Source organism: Phyllobates terribilis, unplaced genomic scaffold, assembly GCF_046119375.1.
Source record: "Phyllobates terribilis strain yellow unplaced genomic scaffold, ASM4611937v1 Scaffold_4__5_contigs__length_816908805, whole genome shotgun sequence".
Taxonomy (NCBI): domain Eukaryota; kingdom Metazoa; phylum Chordata; class Amphibia; order Anura; family Dendrobatidae; genus Phyllobates; species Phyllobates terribilis.
The window spans coordinates 673,717,414-673,737,348 of NW_027362764.1; the positions used below are offsets into that span (position 1 = coordinate 673,717,414).

The following is a 19,935-nucleotide window of genomic DNA, read 5'->3' on the forward strand; positions in this document are numbered from 1 at the left end:
ACGCATGGTGACGGAGAGGTTGTAGGGGCAGATAGGGGGTGTTGTCACGTGCGAGCATGTGTGCATGCTGGCTTATGTGTGAGAGTGCGCTTCCTAGGTGTGGCGCGCTGCAGACAGTCAAAGGGATTGTTCCGTTTCATTAAAAGTTAATCCCCGGCTGCAGGCTATTAGAAAGCAACTAACCGCGCTCTACTCACCCTACCCGGGTCTACCGGTGAGTCTCACCTCTGCTCCCGGCCTGTGGCATTGGCCGCGAAGCTGACGTTCCGTCGACAGTGTTGCAGCCGATCAGTGAGCTCAGCGGCTCTGAGTGGGGCGTTGTGTCTACAAGACCTTTTAAGGAAGCCAGCAAAAAAATTGAAGAGAAGGGAAAGCACAAAAGGACCTGGTCTTGCTGAGCACTGGAAAGGGCAGCCGGCAGCCAGACTTCAAAGTAGAAAAGCAGCAAGTGAGAAGCTTGTCTCTGCCTACCGCCACACCACCCTGAACACGCTTGATCTCGTCTGATCTCAGAAGCTAAGCAGAGTTGGGCCTGGTTAGTACTTGGATGGGAGACCACCTGGGAATACCAGGTGCTGTAGGCTTTTGCTTGTTCCTTCCTTCCACCAGCAGGGGGCACTCTCTTCTATGCCTTTTTTCCATTCCCTTTCACAAGTGCACACATTCATTCTCTTTTCTTTTTTTCATTTGCTTTCTCTCTTGCGCTATTTCATCTCTGCAAAATACCAGCATCCTTCTGATCACCGTGGGCCTCCAGCATTGTTGCTTATTTACTTTTAATACTAGGCTCCTTTTCACCAGGACCAGCGTCTCCCGTGTGGCTGGAGGCAACAAACGGTAACCCCAAGCAGAAGACCTTTGCAGGCAACACGACCCTTCCCCCTGAAGAGCAGCTCAAAGTCACTGGCAACCATCTCACCCTCTTCCTTCATTCACCCTTGGACGTCTCGCTCCGCCCCCAAGTTACGTGTCCAGCTTGCTCTTTCTGTCACATTACCGCGATGAAGGGTTTAGCCTGCAGGAGACCCTGCGCCGAGACATTTTTGAAGACACCTGATGCGGCGGGTGAATCACTACTAAACAAACCACACCTGTAGGGACGGCACAGCCTTTGCATGGACCCTTCGGAGCCCGCCACGTCACGGCCAGATTGCTCGCCATCAAGCGATCCTGAGAAAGGCTGGCCGGGCGATGGATCAAGCAGCGTCCACTGGCCATACCTCCTTGGATACGCGTGTCTCCTCTGATCTTGGAAGCAAAGCAGGGCTGGGCTCGGACAGTACTTGGATGGGAGACCTCCCGGGAGCACCAGGTGCTGTAGACCATTTTGATGACGTTTTGCCTTACTGCCCAGCTCGGCTAGCATGGAACGGCGCCTTGCCGGACACCGACCTTAAGTAACTTAGATGATGGAAGCCCCAAGGCCTCTGAGCCAGTTGGCAGCTAAGTACGCGAGCCAGTTGGCAGCTAAGTACGCTACCCCGCCGCCCTCACGCAGGACTGACACCGAGCTCCTTGCCACGGCTAGGAGTGCTTATTGACTCCACAGCTCGCCGTGTGGAAATGATGGCGTTAAAAGCACCCGGTGCCGTGAAGGGGCCAGGCTTTCAGCAATTGCCCAGGGAAAGCTTTGGATGCCGGCCGCCTAGCGAGGGCCAGCAGAAGTAACATGTTTCTCTGCAAAGAAGCTTGTGTAACCAAGCCAGACGGCTGACAAAGAGCTAACCTCAGTGCAAGGAAGGCAAGGAAGATGTGGAAGGAATTGGGGAGGGGGGGGGGTGATTCCTGCTAAGGCCCTGAAATCATAAAACAGGCAGGAGAGTCTGACGCATGGTGACGGAGAGGTTGTAGGGGCAGATAGGGGATGTTGTCACGTGCGAGCACGTGTGCATGCTGGCTTGTGTGTGAGAGTGCGCTTCCTAGGTGTGGCGCGCTGCAGACAGTCAAAGGGATTGTTCCCTTTCATTAAAAGTTAATCCCCGGCTGCAGGCTATTAGAAAGCAACTAACCGCGCTCTACTCACCCTACCTGGGTCTACCAGTGAGTGTCGCCTCTGCTCCCGGCCTGTGGCATTGGCCGTGAAGCTGACGTTCCGTCGACAGCGCTGCAGCCGATCAGTGACCTTTTAAGGAAGCCAGCAAAAAAATTGAAGAGAAGGGAAAGCACAAAAGGACCTGGTCTTGCTGAACACTGGAAAGGGAAGCCGGCAGCCAGACTTCAAAGTAGAAAAGCAGCAAGTGATAGGGTGGTCTCTGTCTACGGCCACACTGCCCTGAACACACTTGCTCTCATCTGATTTTGGAAGCTAAGCAGGGTCAGGCATGGTTAGTATGTGGATGGGAGACCGCTTGGGAATACCAGGTGCTGTAGGCTTTTGCTTTTTCCTTCCTTCCACCAGCAGGGGGCACTCTCTTCTATGCCTTTTTTCCATTCCCTTTCACAAGTGCACACATTCATTCTCTTTTCTTTTTTTCATTTGCTTTCTCTCTTGCACTATTTCATCTCTGCAAAATACCAGCATCCTTCTGATCACCGTGGGCCTCCAGCATTGTTGCTTCTTTACTTTTAATACTAGGCTCCTTTTCACCAGGACCAGCGTCTCCCGCGTGGCTGGAGGCAACCACCGGTAACCCCAAGCAGAAGACCTTTGCAGGCAACACGACCCTCCCCCCTGAAGAGCAGCTCAAAGTCACTGGCAACCATCTCACCCTCTTCCTTCATTCACCCCTGGACGTCTCGCTCCGCCCCCAAGTTACGGGTCCAGCTTGCTCTTTCTGTCACATTACCGCGATGAAGGGTTTAGCCTGCAGCAGACCCTGTGCCGAGACATTTTTGAAGACACCTGATGTGGCGGGTGAATCACTGCTAAACAAACCACACCTGTAGGGACGGCACAGACTTTGCATGGACCCTTCGGAGCCCGCCCCGTCACGGCCAGATTGCTCGCTTTTATGCACACGCCCGGACTGACTGGCGTGTGCGGGAGTAGTGGTTCCACTGGACCATGAACCGGAGAGTGCCTGGAGGGGCGTGACTAAGTATCTGGCCGATCCGACCAAGGTGGCACGACGGCATACGACGCCAGTGCACCAAGGAGAAACCGGGCAGACGTACCAGGTGCTACTCCAGGTCAAACTCCGGACACGGGGGTTGACCCACACAGGGATTACTGGAACAGGCAGGTTAGGCTGGCACAGACTGGTGGATATAAGCGAACACGGCAGGTATGCAGACGGGTGGATACAGGCGAGTATGCAGGCGGGGAGGTACTGGCCAGAAGGACGGGCTGGAGCACAGAGAGGACAAGACCCAGAAAAAGAACCGCAGATGCGGTAGCCAAACACAGCAGAGAGGGAATGCCCGAAGCGGTGGGCAAGAGCAGAGCAGGACGGGACTGCCGGAGCAGCGAGCGCAAGCAGAGCAGGACAGGACTGCCGGAGCAGCGAGCAGATGCAGAGCAGGACGGGACCGCCGGAGCAGCGAGCAGAAGCAGAGCAGGACAGGACTGCCGGAGCAGCGAGCAGATGCAGAGCAGAAACCGCAGGAGCGGCAAGCAAGGCAAGAGCAGAGTGGAAACCGCAAGAGCGGCAAGCTAAGCAGGAACAGAGCGGAAACCGCAGAGCGGTAAACAAGGCAGGAGCAGAGCGGAAACCGCAGAGCGGTAAACAAGGCAGGAGCAGAGCGAAAACCGCAGAGCGGCTAAGTAGGCAGGAGCAGAGCGGAAACCGCAGAGCGGCTAGGTAGGCAGGAGCACAGCGGAAACCGCAGAGCGGCAAACAAGGCAGGAGCAGAGCGGAAACCGCAGAGCGGTAAACAAGGCAGGAGCAGAGCGGAAACCGCAGAGTGGCTAAGTAGGCAGGATCAGAGCGGAAACCGCAGAGCGGCTAAGTATGCAGGAGCAGAGCGGAAACCGCAGAGCGGCAAACAAGGCAGGAGCAGAGCAGAAACCGCAGAGCGGCTAAGTATGCAGGAGCAGAGCGGAAACCGCAGAGCAGTAAACAAGGCAGGAGCAGAGCGGAAACCGCAGAGCGGTAAACAAGGAATTAGCAGAGCGGAAACCGCAGAGCGGTAAACAAGGCAGGAGCAGAGCGGAAACCGCAGAGCGGCAAACAAAGCAGAGCAGGGGGGACAGGGCTCTGTTCACACGGAACAGACAGGAAGAGAAAGGCAGAGCCAGATACCCGCAGGGTACTTGCAGTGAAGTAGTGAGTGGACCACAAACTCACAAACGGGAGTACAGAGACAACAAGCAGGAGTTAGGTACGAGTTCAGACTCTGCAGAAAAAGGAAGGGAACGGACATAGAGGCAAAACAGGTAAAGGATAGGAGAGAGTTCAGACTGGAACTGAGTGTACGGAGGAGACCGACAATGCAGCGGGATACAGGAGCGGGTCTGGGAATACGGCCCCCAGAGAGGCGGGACGAACAGGCAAGGAGCGTGTTCAGACAGGACAGACAAGATACAGGAGCGGGTCTAGGTAATCGGCCCCTAGAAGGCGGGAGGAACAGGCTAGGAGCGTGTTCAGACAGGACTGGAAATACAGCCTCCAGGAGAGGCAGCAGGCAAGAGTACACAGACAGGACTCAGTTCAGACACGGGAACTGATACCGCAAGGCAGGAGACATAGACAGGACTAAGTTCAGACACGGGAACTGATATCGCAAGGCAGGAGACAAAGACAGGACTCAGTTCAGACACGGGAACTGATACCGCAAGGCAGGAGACATAGACAGGACTCAGTTCAGACACGGGAACTGATACCGCAAGGCAGGAGACAAAGAACGGGACCTGGCACCTTCAGAGTGCAAGCACACACTGAATGAAACACTATGCTCAGGCAGGGATAGATGGGAGCAGCTGAGATATATACCAGGTGACAGACAGCAATAGGCTGAGGACGCACAAGGGGTGTGACCCACAGCAGGTACAAAAAGCAGGAAGTGATCGGGCGCCGCCCTTAAGCAGCAGAAACAGACACAAACAGACAGCATGGAGGGAAGCCAGAGAGACATTCTGGACAGGAGATCAAGTGCGCGCTCTTGCACAGTGGGAGATGGACCACTATGCAAGGACGCCGCCAGGTATGTTACACTCGCCGCCAAGCGATCCTGAGAAAGGCTGGCCGGGCGATGGATCAAGCAGCGTCTACTGGCAATACCACCTTGGATACGCCCATTCTCGTCTGATCTCGGAAGCAAAGCAGGGCTGGGCTCAGACAGTACTTGGATGGGAGACCTCCTGGGAACACCGGGTGCTGTAGACCATTTTGATAACGTTTTGCCCTACTGCCCAGCTCGGCTAGCATGGAACGGCGCCTTGCCGGACACCGACGTTAAGTAACTTAGATGATGGAAGCCCCAAGGCCTCTGAGCCAGTTGGCAGCTAAGTACGCTACCCCGCCGCCTTCACGCAGGCCTGACACCGAGCTCCTTGTCAAGGCTAGGAGTGCTTATTGACTCCGCAGCTCGCCGGGTGGAAATGATGGCGTTAAAAGCACCCAGGGCCGTGAAGGGGCCAGGCATTCAGCAAGTGCCCAGGGAAGGTTTTGGATGCCGGTCGCCTAGCGAGGGCCAGCAGAAGTAACATGTTTCTCTGCAAAGAAGCTTGTGTTACCAAGCCAGACGGCTGACAAAGAGCTAACCTCAGTGCAAGGAAGGCAGGAAGGCAAGGAAGGAATTGGGGAGAGGGGGGGGTGATTCCTGCTAGGGCCCTGAAATCATAAAACAGGCAGGAGAGTCTGATGCATCGTGACGGAGAGGTTGTAGGGGCAGATAGGGGGTGTTGTCACGTGCGAGCACGTGTGCATGCTGGCTTGTGTGTGAGATTGCGCTTCCTAGGTGTGGCGCGCTGCAGACAGTCAAAGGGATTGTTCCCTTTCATTAAAAGTTAATCCCCGGCTGCAGCCTATTAGAAAGCAAATAAACGCGCTCTACTCACCCTACCCGGGTCTACCGGTGAGTCTCGCCTCTGCTCCCGGCCTGAGGCATTGGCCGTGAAGCTGACGTTCCGTCGACAGCGCTGCAGCCGATCAGTGAGCTCAGCGGCTCTGAGTGGGGCGTTGTGTCTACAAGACCTTTTAAGGAAGCCAGCAAAAAAATTGAAGAGAAGGGAAAGCACAAAAGGACCTGGTCTTGCTGAGCACTGGAAAGGGCAGCCGGCAGCCAGACTTCAAAGTAGAAAAGCAGCAAGTGAGAGGCTTGTCTCTGCCTATGGCCACACCACCCTGAACACGCCCGATCTCATCTGATCTTGCAAGCTAAGCAGGGTTGGGCCTGGTTAGTACTTGGATGGGAGACTGTAAAATAATACTCTTCCTGTATTATTTTTTTCTACTGAGGACTTCTCAAAGTATCAATATCACGATATTCTTATAAAAAAATGTATCTATTTATTCTTGGATTGTCCATTAAAAAGAATCAGATTGCAGCAGGTACATACAATAATTAGTTATAAAGTAATTGTACATTTGTCTATAATTAGCTTAATTGTTGAGATTCACCCATCTTTCCTTGGATCCTGGCTGGTAAATCATGTTTTTGTCCAGCATGTGTCCAGGCCTACATGTCATCTGCTTCTCAGCATGAAGATTCTGTGTCTTGTGGGGTGGGCAGAGCAAGAGAGCCCCCCCTTTCTGTACCATGGGCTTTTATAGCCAGTCGTATGGACACCTGTTCTACATATGGTAGTGAACCAAAAATACACACACAAATAGCGCATGTCAACTAGACACGATGGCTGAGGCATAGAACTCAGAAAAATGATTATCGATTAACATTCCAAATGAATTTCCATAATTAACCATTTAACATTTCCCCCTTTTTTGAGAATAAAAGGACTTTAACTGAAAAATCTCAAAAGAAGATACATTCATCAATCATTTTTTCTTTCCTTCTTCCATGGCAATATCATTAAATTTCCATAATAATAATAATAGTAATAATAGTATTAATATCGGATTATTGTTATATAATGATTTGAATTCATGTTATGGTAAGCCGTGACTAATATTCATGTAATATGTATAATTATACTTCCCTATATCTAAATTGAAGCAATCGCGGGTTCAATCGTCATCATCTGATGTCATCGGGTCGTCGTCTCGTCTTCTTCTTGGTTCTTTTATAACACAGTCTTTAGATGAAAACTTCTTTTAAATAAATTACAGCATGTAGATATTGTACAGTCCATAATTGTGTTCATTATTGTTTAGTCCATTAACTGTACTCTTTATTAGAAAGATCATGTGTGTCAGTTGATAAGAAAACAAAGTCCATGGATGAAATGTAGCTTTAATATCTGTGCAGTGTCACCTGGACTTACGTTGGATCGTCTTTGGAATCTTCCGTGTGTCCGCACTGGTCTCGTGTCACTTTTGGAACAGATGTGACGTCTTTGGTCAGTAAAGCAAGGGTTAACTTGACACTTTCCTGCTTTATATAGCACCATAACCAGTACTCAGTCCTTTATATACAGGACACATATGCCAGGTATTACCTGTTCACCAGCTTTCATTGAAGCGTTGCAGGTGATAAGAAACCACTGGAACGTGATGAAACTTAAACACAAAACAGTACATATAGGATCATCGTCCTCTGCCGTCCTGGTGATCAGTGGTGTGAATTGTATTGTATGTAATGGACACAGTCTATTATAACACTCAGCATTCACACCTGTTACCTTCTGAGACGTCCGGATATCAGTTGCTTCTTCTTGTAACTTTTGAGAATCTCTTTGATTTATAAAAATTAAAAGTCTTTATTAAGATAGAATTCATAATTGCGATGTCTTGATTGAAGTCTTCATTCCCTAATCTGATACCAAATCTGGCAGTTTTTCCTAACCTATAATATCACAGCGTACCATAGCAATCAGTAATATCCATCTAATTATTATCAAAATATTAAAATAAATTATGTTTGGAATAATAAACAATAATAGATAATAATTCATTATCAATCAAGTTCTCCATATGATAGAACATTTTTATGTCATAGGTGTAATTACCTTTTCCAACCCATAGGTGTCAGTGTATTTTGAAAAAACAAGTTTTTATATCTTTATTAAACCAATAATATCAAAGAATGTATACTCCTGAACCAAAATGAATAAATATATGAATGTATGAATGAATGAATGAATGAATGAATAAATGAATGAATGAATTGTTGTGTTTACTCAGAAAATGTAAACATTTTTTTCCTTAGCAATATATATTTAATGAAGCAATACTCTTGTATTAGACATTACTTTATTAAATATTAATGTGTTTTCTCAATTGAGATATTGAACTGAAATAAAATCAAATGAGAATTAAAAAATGAAAAAATAGAAAAATAAGAAGTATAAAGTAAGAATAAAATTTAAAAAATGAAAAATAAAATTAAGAGTAAAAATAAGAATAAAAATAAAAATAAGACCTTTAAATTTTAATGACAAATGCAGAGTAATTATATTCTCCATAAAAAATACCCTTATATCTCCATTATCTGGATGATTTCATATTTGTCATAACCTTGTACCACCAAAAAATATTAAATTTTGCAACTTTGCATGTAATACCCTTCTTAATTATACCATAGTACCTTATTATTATTTCTTCTTTATTAAAATGTGTGGAAAATAAATATTGATCAAAAGTGATTATGTAATCAGGATCAAAAACACATTTTCCCCCTTAATACCAAAAATATTATTTTATAAAATTTATGTATATATCAGAACCAAATTAAAAATAATTATTCTTCTAGAAATATTGTGCATAAATTTCATATCGATGAGTAGCATAGATTTGACTAAAGAGAGGTGTGTACCTATTTAGGTAACCATTAAAAATAATATTATAGTTATTCAAGAATATTATCATGTGGAAAATTATTCTAAATATAAATTTGCTTTGTAAACCATTTTGATGTGTGGTTGCCCTTATCCACTATTAGTTAAATCAAGAAATAATAATTATTAAAGAAATATAGAAATATATATATGTAGATACAGTGCCTACAAGTAGTATTTAACCCCCTGCAGATTTAGCTGGTTTGATAAGATGCAAATAAGTTAGAGCCTTCAAACTGCAAACGAGAGTAGGTTTTATGAACAGAAGCATAAATCTTACAAACCAAAAAGTTATGTTGCTCAGTTGAATTTTATTAAGTTTTAAACATAAAAGTGTGTGTCAATTATTATTCAACCCCTATGTTTAATATTTTGTGGAATAACCCTTGTTTGCAATTACAGCTAATAATCGTCTTTTATAAGACCTGATCAGGCCGGCACAGGTCTGTGGAGTTATCTTGGCCCACTCCTCCATGCAGATCTTCTCCAAGTTATCTAGGTTCTTTGGGTGTCTCATGTGGACTTTATTCTTGAGCTCCTTCCACAAGTTTTCAATTGGGTTAAGGCCAAAATCTCCAGTTAGGCCGTGCTATCCATCTTCCCATGGATGCGGACCAGATGGCCAGGCCCCTTGGCAGAGAAACAGCCCCACAGCATGATGCTGCCACCACCATGCTTGACTGTAGGGATGGTATTCTTGGGGTCGTATGCAGTGCCATCCAGTCTCCAAACGTCACGTGTGTGGTTGGCACCAAAGATCTCGATCTTGGTCTCATTAGACCATAGAACCTTGAATCAGTCTGTCTCAGAGTCCTCCAAGTGATCATGAGCAAACTGTAGACGAGCCTTGACATGACGCTTTGAAAGTAAAGGTACCTTACGGGCTCGTCTGGAACGGAGACCATTGCGGTGGAGTACGTTACTTATGGTATTGATGGAAACCAATGTCCCCACTGCCATGAGATCTTCCCGGAGCTCCTTCCTTGTTGTCCTTGGGTTAGCCTTTGTAACGGGTCTGGGAGGCGGAACCTCTGAGCTACTATACAAGGGGGCGGTCCTTGTAAGGGAGCGGGTGGCGACCAGGCAGGCAGTCACAGCAGGTGACCGGGACAGTCTCTAGAAGAACGGGCAGGAGGTCACGGCAAGTGACCGGGGCAGTCTCTGGATGAACGGGCAGATGGTCACGGCAAGTGACCAGGGCAGTTTCTGGGTGAACGGGCAGATGGTCACGGCAAGTGACCGGGGCAGTCTCTGGGTGAACGGGCAGATGGTCACGGCAAGTGACCGGGGCAGTCTCTGGGTAAAGGGTTGGTACGACCTGTGGCGGCTGATGGTAGACGTGAGCTCCCAGGTGAGCAGGCGAGAGTCTCTGGATAAACGGGTGGTCACAGCATGTGACGGCGGAGCCTCCAGGAAGACCAACAGACAGGCGGCAGATGAGCGCTCCCAGGTGAGCGGGCAGAAGTCTCTGGACAGGCGGGTGGTCACAGCACGTGATGGCAGAGCCTCCAAGTAGGCTAGCAGACAGGCAGCAGATGAGTGCTCCCAGGTGAGCGGGCAGGAGTCACTGGACAGGCAGGTGGTCACAGCACGTGACGGCAGAGCCTCCAGGTAGGCTAGCAGGCAGGTAGCAGATGTGCTCTCCCAGGTGAGCGGGCAAGCTGGTCCATAGACAGACTGACAAGAGTTGGAAGGCAGACCGTCGGACCTCAGGCAAGCAGGCAGGTAGTTGATGTGCGCTCCCAGGTGAGCGGGCAAGCTGGTCCTTAGACAGCCTGACAGGAGTAGTAAGGCAGACCGTCGGACCTCAGGCTAGCAGGCAGGTAGCAGAATATCAGGCAGGAATAAGACAGCAAGCTGGCAGGAATCTGGCAGGTATCTGGCAGGTAACTGGCAACGGGACCTGAGGGCTGAAGCAGAGTAGTGAACAGTGCAACAACATTGCTCGGGCACCTCCATTTTGGAGGAGGTGCCTTATATATGGTGAAGTCCTCCGGCCATTGGCCGGGGACTCCTTAGGACGGCGCGCGCGGCCCCTTTAAGAGGGAGGGAGAGCGCGCGCGCCCTAAGCACAGTGGCCGGGAAGGAGCGCGCGCTGCCAGCAGAGCGGGAGGAGGACGCCGGGCACGGAGCAGAGAGGTGAGGGGAACAGCGTCCCTGCCTAGCAGAGGGCAGGGACGCCGGCGCTACAGTACCCCCCCTTTAGGCCCCCCCTTTTTTAGGCCAGACAGAAATTTAGCAAGGATGAGCGGGGCATGGATGTTCTCCCGGGGCTCCCACGTTCTCTCCTCAGGACCAAACCCCTTCCAATCTACTGGAAAAAAGGTCTTTCCTCTTACCCTTTTGGTGGCAAGAATGTTCTCTACCTCAAACTCGTCCTCAGCAGAAACCGGAGCAGGAGGCGTACCTGTAGACTTGGAAAAAGAGTTAAGTACCACAGGTTTGAGGAGAGATACATGGAAGGAGTTAGGGATCCGTAAGTTGGCCGGGAGTTTCAATTTATAGGCCACTGGGTTGATTTGACTGATGACCTCCAGAGGACCGATGAACCGAGGCCCTAACTTGTAAAAAGGTATCTTGAGTCGGACATATTTAGATGAGAGCCAGACTTTATCTCCAGGACGAAATTGTGGAGGATCCAGGCGTTTTTTGTCAGCGTGTCTTTTCATCCGTTCGGACGACTGAAGGAGTGCGGATCGGGTACTCTCCCAAATGGAGGAAAATTTGCTAACGAGAGATTCCGCAGCCGGGTTGTCCACAGAGGTGGAGACAGGAAAAGGAATCCGAGGATGCTGACCAAAGACTACAAAAAACGGGGATTTGGAGGAGGATTCGCTCTCGTGATTGTTATAAGAGAACTCGGCCCATGGTAGGAGATCCACCCAGTCTGAATGATGGGCATTAACGAAGTGCCGGAGGTAACTGGTCAGGTTCTGATTCATCCGCTCCACTTGACCATTGGACTGTGGGTGGTAAGCGGAAGAGAAGTCCTGGGTGACGTCTAGCAGTTTACAAGTGGCTCTCCAGAAGCGTGAGGTGAACTGTACCCCACGATCCGACACGATGTGGAGGGGCAGGCCATGAAAACGAAAGATGTGACGAATAAAGTCTTTAGCTAGCTCGGGTGCAGACGGGAGGCCTGGCAGGGGAACGAAATGAGCCATCTTGTAGAAGCGGTCAGCGACCACCCAAATGACCGTACAACCGGCAGAGACTGGGAGGTCAGTTATAAAGTCCATTGCTATATGCTGCCAGGGGGCAGCAGGTACAGAAAGCGGAAGGAGGCGACCGGCTGGCAGATGTCTCGGAACCTTGTTGCGGGCGCAGGACACACAGGCAGAAACAAAGTCTATTACGTCCTTGTGCAGGGTAGGCCACCAGTGGTGCCGGGTAATAAGCTGGAGGGTCTTTTTCTGACCGGCGTGGCCAGCCAGTTTAGACGAGTGACCCCAGTGAAGGATCTTCTCCCGATCAGGTACTGATACGAACGTCTTTCCGGGAGGGAGACGATTTAGACTCACGGGAGCCACCTGCATTACTCTGGCGGGATCGATGATGTGTTTCGGATCTTCCTCGAGATCAGACACCAGAAAGGATCGAGACAAGGCGTCCGCCTTGACGTTTTTGTCAGCCGGGCGAAAATGAAGAACAAAATCAAAGCGAGCAAAAAACAAGGACCACCGGGCTTGGCGCGGGTTAAGTCTCTGGGCATGCTGGAGGTAAGCCAAGTTCTTGTGGTCAGTGTAAATTATTACTGGGTGAAGAGCCCCCTCGAGCAGGTAACGCCACTCCTCCAATGCCAGTTTGATGGCCAATAACTCTCGGTCTCCTATGGAATAATTGCGCTCTGAGGAGGAAAAGAGTTTAGAGAAGAAGCCGCAAGTTACCATCCTCCCGGAAGATGATTTTTGAGTAAGTACCGCTCCGGCTCCAGAGGAGGAGGCGTCAACTTCCAGGAAGAACTGCTTGTTGCCGTCCGGGCGATGCAGCACCGGGGCGGAAGAGAAGGCCTGTTTTAAGGAAAGAAAGGCCTCCTCTGCTTCGGGCGGCCACTCTTTGGGATTAGTACCCTTACGGGTGAGCGCGGAAATTGGGGCAGTCCGGGAAGAGAAGTGCGGTATGAAGAGGCGGTAGTAGTTGGCGAAGCCCAGGAACCGCTGAATGGCCTTCAACCCCTCCGGTCGAGGCCATTTCTCGATGGCAGACAGTTTCTCTGGATCCATTCGTAGGCCGGTCTGAGAAATAATGTAGCCCAAAAACGGAAGCGAGGTCTGCTCAAAGAGGCACTTCTCGTATTTAGCGAAGAGGTGATTCTGCCTGAGCCTGAGCAGGACCTGACGAACGTCCCTCCGGTGAGTCTGGAGATCCGGAGAGAAGACCAAGATGTCGTCCAGGTACACCACTACGCAGGAGTAGAGAAGGTCCCGGAAGATGTCATTGACCAACTGTTGAAAGACGGCAGGAGCGTTACAGAGACCAAAGGGCATTACCAGATATTCATAGTGGCCGCCCGGGTGTTGAATGTCGTCTTCCATTCATCCCCCTGACGGATACAAACCAGGTTGTACGCCCCACGGAGGTCCAGTTTGGTGAAGATTCTAGCCCCCCTCAGACGATCAAATAACTCCGGAATGAGCGGAAGGGGGTACTTATTCTTCACCGTGATCTGGTTAAGGCCTCTATAGTCTATACAGGGACGGAGAGAGCCGTCCTTCTTTTTGACGAAAAAGAAGCCTGCTCCCGCCGGGGAGGTAGATTTCCGGATGAATCCCCTGGCCAGATTCTCCTCAATATATTCGGACATCGACCGGGTCTCAGCAGCGGATAATGGATAAATACGCCCACAGGGAGGAGTAGTACCAGGTAACAGGTCGATAGGGCAGTCGTATGGTCTATGAGGGGGTAGTGTCTCTGCCTCCTTTTTATTAAAGACATCAGCATAAGACCAATAAGGAATCGGAAGTCCAGGTAGATTACCTGGGGTAGGAGAAGGACGGACGGGATGGACGGGAACCAGACAGGTCTTATGGCAGTCCTGTCCCCAGCGAAGGACTTCTCCGGTCTGCCAGTCAACCACGGGTGCATGTCTCTGGAGCCAAGGTAGACCTAGCAAGAGGGCGTGAGAGAGTCCAGGCAGAACATGAAAGGAGATACTCTCAGAATGCAGCATTCCCACCTGCAGAGTAATGGATTCGGTGATGAGTTGGATGGGGCGTGGTAAGAGACCCCCATCCACGGCACCAACAGACAAGGGTACAGCCAGAGGTTTGGTGGGGATGCGGAATTTCTCTACCAGGGACTGTGAAATAAGATTCCCTGCTGCTCCAGAGTCAAGTTGGGCTAGTTCGAAATAACGGTTCTCCCCGCAGACGATTGAGACTGACAGCAGCAGAGATGGAGAGGATTTATTCTTGTTTAGGTCGACCTCTCTGAGCGAACCTAGACACAGGCGTTTCCCGACCTCTCCGGGCAGGCACGGATCCGGTGCTCCTTACTGCCACAGTAGAAGCAGCTCCCCTCGGCACGGCGTAAGTCCTGACGGGTTTTGACCATCTTGGTCTGGTCGACCTGCATAGGCTCAGGAGAGTGTACCTGGGGAGAGACGGATTTCTGAAAAGTAGGAGCTAGACGTGGAAACCTCCTCTCACGGGTGACCTCTTTGGCACGCTCCTGGAACCGTAGGTCAATCCGGGTGGCAAGAGTTATTAGGTCATCGAGAGTGGTAGGAATGTCCCGACCGGCAAGTTCATCTTTAATACGGCCGGACAGACCCTCCCAGAAGACGGATACCAGTGCGTCGTTATCCCAGGCCAGCTCCGAGGCAAGGGTACGGAACCGTATGGCATATTGGCCCACGGTGAGACTTCCCTGACGGGGTCGTAGCAGTGATGATGCGGATGAGGTCTTCCGTCCGGGTTCGTCGAAGACTTTCCGGAAAGCCATGAGAAAGGCAGGCAAGTCGGACACCAGGGGGTCTCCTCTCTCCCATAGAGGATTTAGCCAGGCCAGGGTCTCCCCGGTGAGATGGGACATGATGAAGGCAATTTTGGCCCGGTCGGAGTTAAACTGGTGGGACAGGAGTTCAAAGTGCAGGGTGCACTGATTTATGAAGCCCCGAGCCTGGGCGGAGTCGCCTCCGAAGCGAGGAGGTGCAGAAAGCCGGGGTCCGGGGTAGGATACCATGGTATTAGTGGACAGCGGAGCTGCCGGATTGCGAGTCATGGCACTGGCGGAGGTTGCTGGCGGAGCAGTCAGAGTGTCCAGGCGAGAATTGACATTCCGCAGGTGACCCAGGATGGACTCCTGTTGGGACCTCTGACGGGACAGTTCATGACACAGGACCGAGAGCGAGGGAGCTTGGGTGCCACCGGGTTCCATGGCCCGAGCAAACTGTAACGGGTCTGGGAGGCGGAACCTCTGAGCTACTATACAAGGGGGCGGTCCTTGAAAGGGAGCGGGTGGCGACCAGGCAGGCAGTTACAGCAGGTGACCGGGACAGTCTCTAGAAGAACGGGCAGGAGGTCACGGCAAGTGACCGGGGCAGTCTCTGGATGAACGGGCAGATGGTCACGGCAAGTGACCGGGGCAGTCTCTGGGTGAACGGGCAGATGGTCACGGCAAGTGACCGGGGCAGTCTCTGGATGAACGGGCAGATGGTCACGGCAAGTGACCGGGGCAGTCTCTGGGTAAAGGGTTGGTACGACCTGTGGCAGCTGATGGTAGACGTGAGCTCCCAGGTGAGCAGGCGAGAGTCTCTGGATAAACGGGTGGTCACAGCATGTGACGGCGGAGCCTCCAGGAAGACCAACAGACAGGCGGCAGATGAGCGCTCCCAGGTGAGCGGGCAGAAGTCTCTGGACAGGCGGGTGGTCACAGCACGTGACGGCAGAGCCTCCAGGTAGGCTAGCAGACAGGCAGCAGATGAGCGCTCCCAGGTGAGCGGGCAGGAGTCACTGGACAGGCAGGTGGTCACAGCACGTGACGGCAGAGCCTCCAGGTAGGCTAGCAGGCAGGTAGCAGATGTGCGCTCCCAGGTGAGCGGGCAAGCTGGTCCATAGACAGACTGACAAGAGTTGGAAGGCAGACCGTCGGACCTCAGGCAAGCAGGCAGGTAGTTGATGTGCACTCCCAGGTGAGCGGGCAAGCTGGTCCTTAGACAGCCTGACAGGAGTAGTAAGGCAGACCGTCGGACCTCAGGCTAGCAGGCAGGTAGCAGAATATCAGGCAGGAATAAGACAGCAAGCTGGCAGGAATCTGGCAGGTATCTGGCAGGTAACTGGCAATGGGACCTGAGGGCTGAAGCAGAGTAGTGAACAGTGCAACAACATTGCTCGGGCACCTCCATTTTGGAGGAGGTGCCTTATATATGGTGAAGTCCTCCGGCCATTGGCCGGGGACTCCTTAGGACGGCGCGCGCGGCCCCTTTAAGAGGGAGGGAGAGCGCGCGCGCCCTAAGCACAGTGGCCGGGAAGGAGCGCGCGCTGCCAGCAGAGCGGGAGGAGGACGCCGGGCACGGAGCAGAGAGGTGAGGGGAACAGCGTCCCTGCCTAGCAGAGGGCAGGGACGCCGGCGCTACAGCCTTGACTCTTCGGACAAGCCTGGCCTCGGCACGGGAGGACACTTTCAAAGGCTGTCCAGGCCGTGGAAGGCTAACAGTAGTTCCATAAGCCTTCCACTTACGGATGATGCTCCCAACAGTGGAGACAGGTAGGCCCAACTCCTTGGAAAGGGTTTTGTACCCCTTGCCAGCCTTGTGACCCTCCACGATCTTGTCTCTGATGGCCTTGGAATGCTCTTTTGTCTTTCCCATGTTGACCATGTCTGAGTGCTGTTCACAAGTTTGGGGAGGTTCTTAAATAGTCAGAAAAGGCTGGCAAAAGAGATCTTTAATCCACACATGTGAAGCTCATTATTCTTGGAGCCTGAACTACTTTTTAATACTTTAGGGGGACCAAACAGAATTCTTGTGGTTTGAGGGGTTGAATAATAAATGACACTCTGAATTAACTTTTAACGTTTTAAAAAAACAAAAAAACAAAAAAAAAGTTGCTGCAGTGCATTTCCCACTTCCAGGCTGATCTACAGTACAAATGTCAAAATGCCAAGTTAATTCCGCATGTGTCAACCACCTAAATCTGCAGGGGGTTGAATACTACTTGTAGGCACTGTAATACCTAATTATGTATTATAATTTCCTCAGAATTAAATATATTTTTGTACCTTCACATAAAGAAACATTTTTTTTTTTCAAACATACAAACATACGAGGCCTCTGTCACATCAATCACACTTAGCAGCTGCTGATTTACTCATCTGTCACCTTCACTCTGACATTCACAGATCTGTTCAACTCAAACATTCCACATATGAAGTTTTAGATATATATATATATATATATTTAACCCAAAATTGTTGTATCCCAATTTATTAACGCGCATTGCCATATCAATTGAATATCTTTATATTTCTTTGAATATTCCCCAAGTACATATTATATAATATGAGAGTAAGTCACTGGAATTTCAGACACTTGAAAAAACTCTTGTCTTAGATTCTTTTTTCACTGGCTGCCCGGTCTTAAGTTACATCAGTTGAAAATAGAATGAATGGGATCCTATACTATTAGCTCAAAGTTCAAAGGCCGCAGCTGTCACACGTCATGCTGTAAAACTACTTTAATTTGCACGAACACTTCATGCACAGAAAATATTAGCAACACAAAAGAATTAATAAGTATTACATATATATTATAGTTCAACTAGATATATTGTTATTATTTTAAAATGTTATACACATAAAATCATGCAATTTTTTCACTTCCTGTGTGAATAAAGAAATAAATCCATTTTAGAGTTCTCTGATCAAATCCTGCTTTGGAATGAAAACTCTAAGGAAATATAAGAAAATAAAATTAAATATCAAATTCATACAGAAACAGAATTATTTAAATATCTTATACATATATTGGTTGGTTCTAATGTAATTCAAAATATTGCTACTTAAATTTATATATATGAAGTTCTAATTTATTAATTAATATATATATATATATTTTTTAAACGTATATATAAATACAATTATACGCAATCTCTACTTAGACAAGTGTATATATATATACAGTACAGACCAAAAGTTTGGACACACCTTCTCATTTAAAGATTTTTCTGCATTTTCATGACTATGAAAATTGTACATTCACACTGAAGGCATCAAAACTATGAATTAACACATGTGGAATTATATACTTAACAAAAAAATGTGAAACAACTGAAAATATGTCTTATATTCTAGGTTCTTCAAAGTAGCCACCTTTTGCTTTGATGACTGCTTTGCACACTCTTGGCATTCTCTTTATGAGCTTCAAGAGGTAGTCACCGGAAATGGTCTTCCAACAATCTTGAAGGAGTTCCCAGAGATGCTTAGCACTTGTTGGCCCTTTTGCCTTTACTCTGCGGTCCAGCTCACCCCAAACCATCTCGATTGGGTTCAGGTCTGGTGACTGTGGAGGCCAGGTCATCTGGCGTAGCACCCCATCACTCTCCTTCTTGGTCAAATAGCCCTTATACAGCCTGGAGGTGTTCTTGGGGTCATTGTCCTGTTGAAAAATAAATGATGGTCCAACTAAACGCAAACCGGATGGAATAGCATGCTGCTGCAAGATGCTGTGGTAGCCATGCTGGTTCAGTATGCCTTCAATTTTGAATAAATCCCCAACAGTGTCACCAGCAAAGCACCCCCACATCATCACACCTCCTCCTCCTCCATGCTTCACGGTGGGAACCAGGCATGTAGAGTCCATCCGTTCACCTTTTCTGCATCGCACAAAGACACGGTGGTTGGAACCAAAGATCTCAAATTTGGACTCATCAGACCAAAGCACAGATTTCCACTGGTCTAATGTCCATTCCTTGTGTTCTTTTGCCCAAACAAGTCTCTTCTGTTTGTTGCCTGTCCTTAGCAGTGGTTTCCTAGCAGCTATTTTACCATGAAGGCCTGCTGCACAAAGTCTCCTCTTAACAGTTGTTGTAGAGATGTGTCTGCTGCTAGAACTCTGTGTGGCATTGACCTGGTCTCTAATTTGAGCTGTTGTTAACCTGCGATTTCTGAGGCTGGTGACTCGGATAAACTTATCCTCAGAAGCAGAGGTGACTCTTGGTCTTCCTTTCCTGGGGCGGTCCTCATGTGAGCCAGTTTCTTTGTAGCTCTTGATGGTTTTTGCAACTGCACTTGGGGACACTTTCAAAGTTTTCCCAATTTTTCGCACTGACTGACCTTCATTTCTTAAAGTAATGATGGCCACTCGTTTTTCTTTACTTAGCTGCTTTTTTCTTGCCATAATACAAATTCTAACAGTCTATTCAGTAGGGCTATCAGCTGTGTATCCACCTGACTTCTGCACAAAACAACTGATGGTCCCAACCCCATTTATAAGGCGAGAAATCCCACTTATTTAACCTGACAGGGCACACCTGTGAAGTGAAAACCATTTCCGGTGACTACCTCATGAAGCTCATCAAGAGAATGCCAAGAGTGTGCAAAGCAGTCATCAAAGCAAAAGGTGGCTACTTTGAAGAACCTAGAATATAAGACATATTTTCAGTTGTTTCACACTTTTTTGTTAACTATAAAATTCCACATGTGTTAATTCATAGTTTTGATGCCTTCAGTGTGAATGTACAATTTTCATAGTCATGAAAATGCAGAAAAATCTTTAAATGAGAAGGTGTGTCCAAACTTTTGGTCTGTACTGTATATATATGAACTATTCGAAACTATGTAACTACAATTTACTGTATGAGATTATAAATAAATATTGAGACATTGTATTACATTTTGATACAACATTATAATTACAGTTTTTCCTTAGCCACTCCCTAAACCAAATCTTCTGTCTCTCTCAAATATCTCCAGGAACGCCCTATTTAGGAAAGACATTTTTCTATCCTTCAAAACCTCAGAGAACTGCCTGTTCTTCTGTCCACATTCCATGACGTCACTGTGAGTTGGTCGTCTCACCTGTCTCTGTCCATCATTTTCAGCCATTTTCTTTTTTAGAGAATCACAGTTCTGACTGAGAATTAACTCATTCTGTGGAGAGATGG

At 48.8% G+C, this 19,935-nt stretch overlaps 1 non-coding gene and 2 pseudogenes across 1 annotated transcript; all 3 read left to right on the forward strand.

Annotated features, from left to right (window-relative positions):
* Positions 1–465: 465 nt before the first annotated feature.
* On the forward strand, positions 466–584 carry LOC141266447 (5S ribosomal RNA). The gene has a single exon (XR_012320483.1). It is a non-coding gene; the product is annotated as a 5S ribosomal RNA (ribosomal RNA).
* A 1,670-nt stretch (positions 585–2,254) lies between these two features.
* On the forward strand, positions 2,255–2,373 carry LOC141269528 (5S ribosomal RNA; annotated as a pseudogene).
* A 2,771-nt stretch (positions 2,374–5,144) lies between these two features.
* On the forward strand, positions 5,145–5,264 carry LOC141269438 (5S ribosomal RNA; annotated as a pseudogene).
* The last annotated feature ends 14,671 nt before the right edge of the window (positions 5,265–19,935 follow it).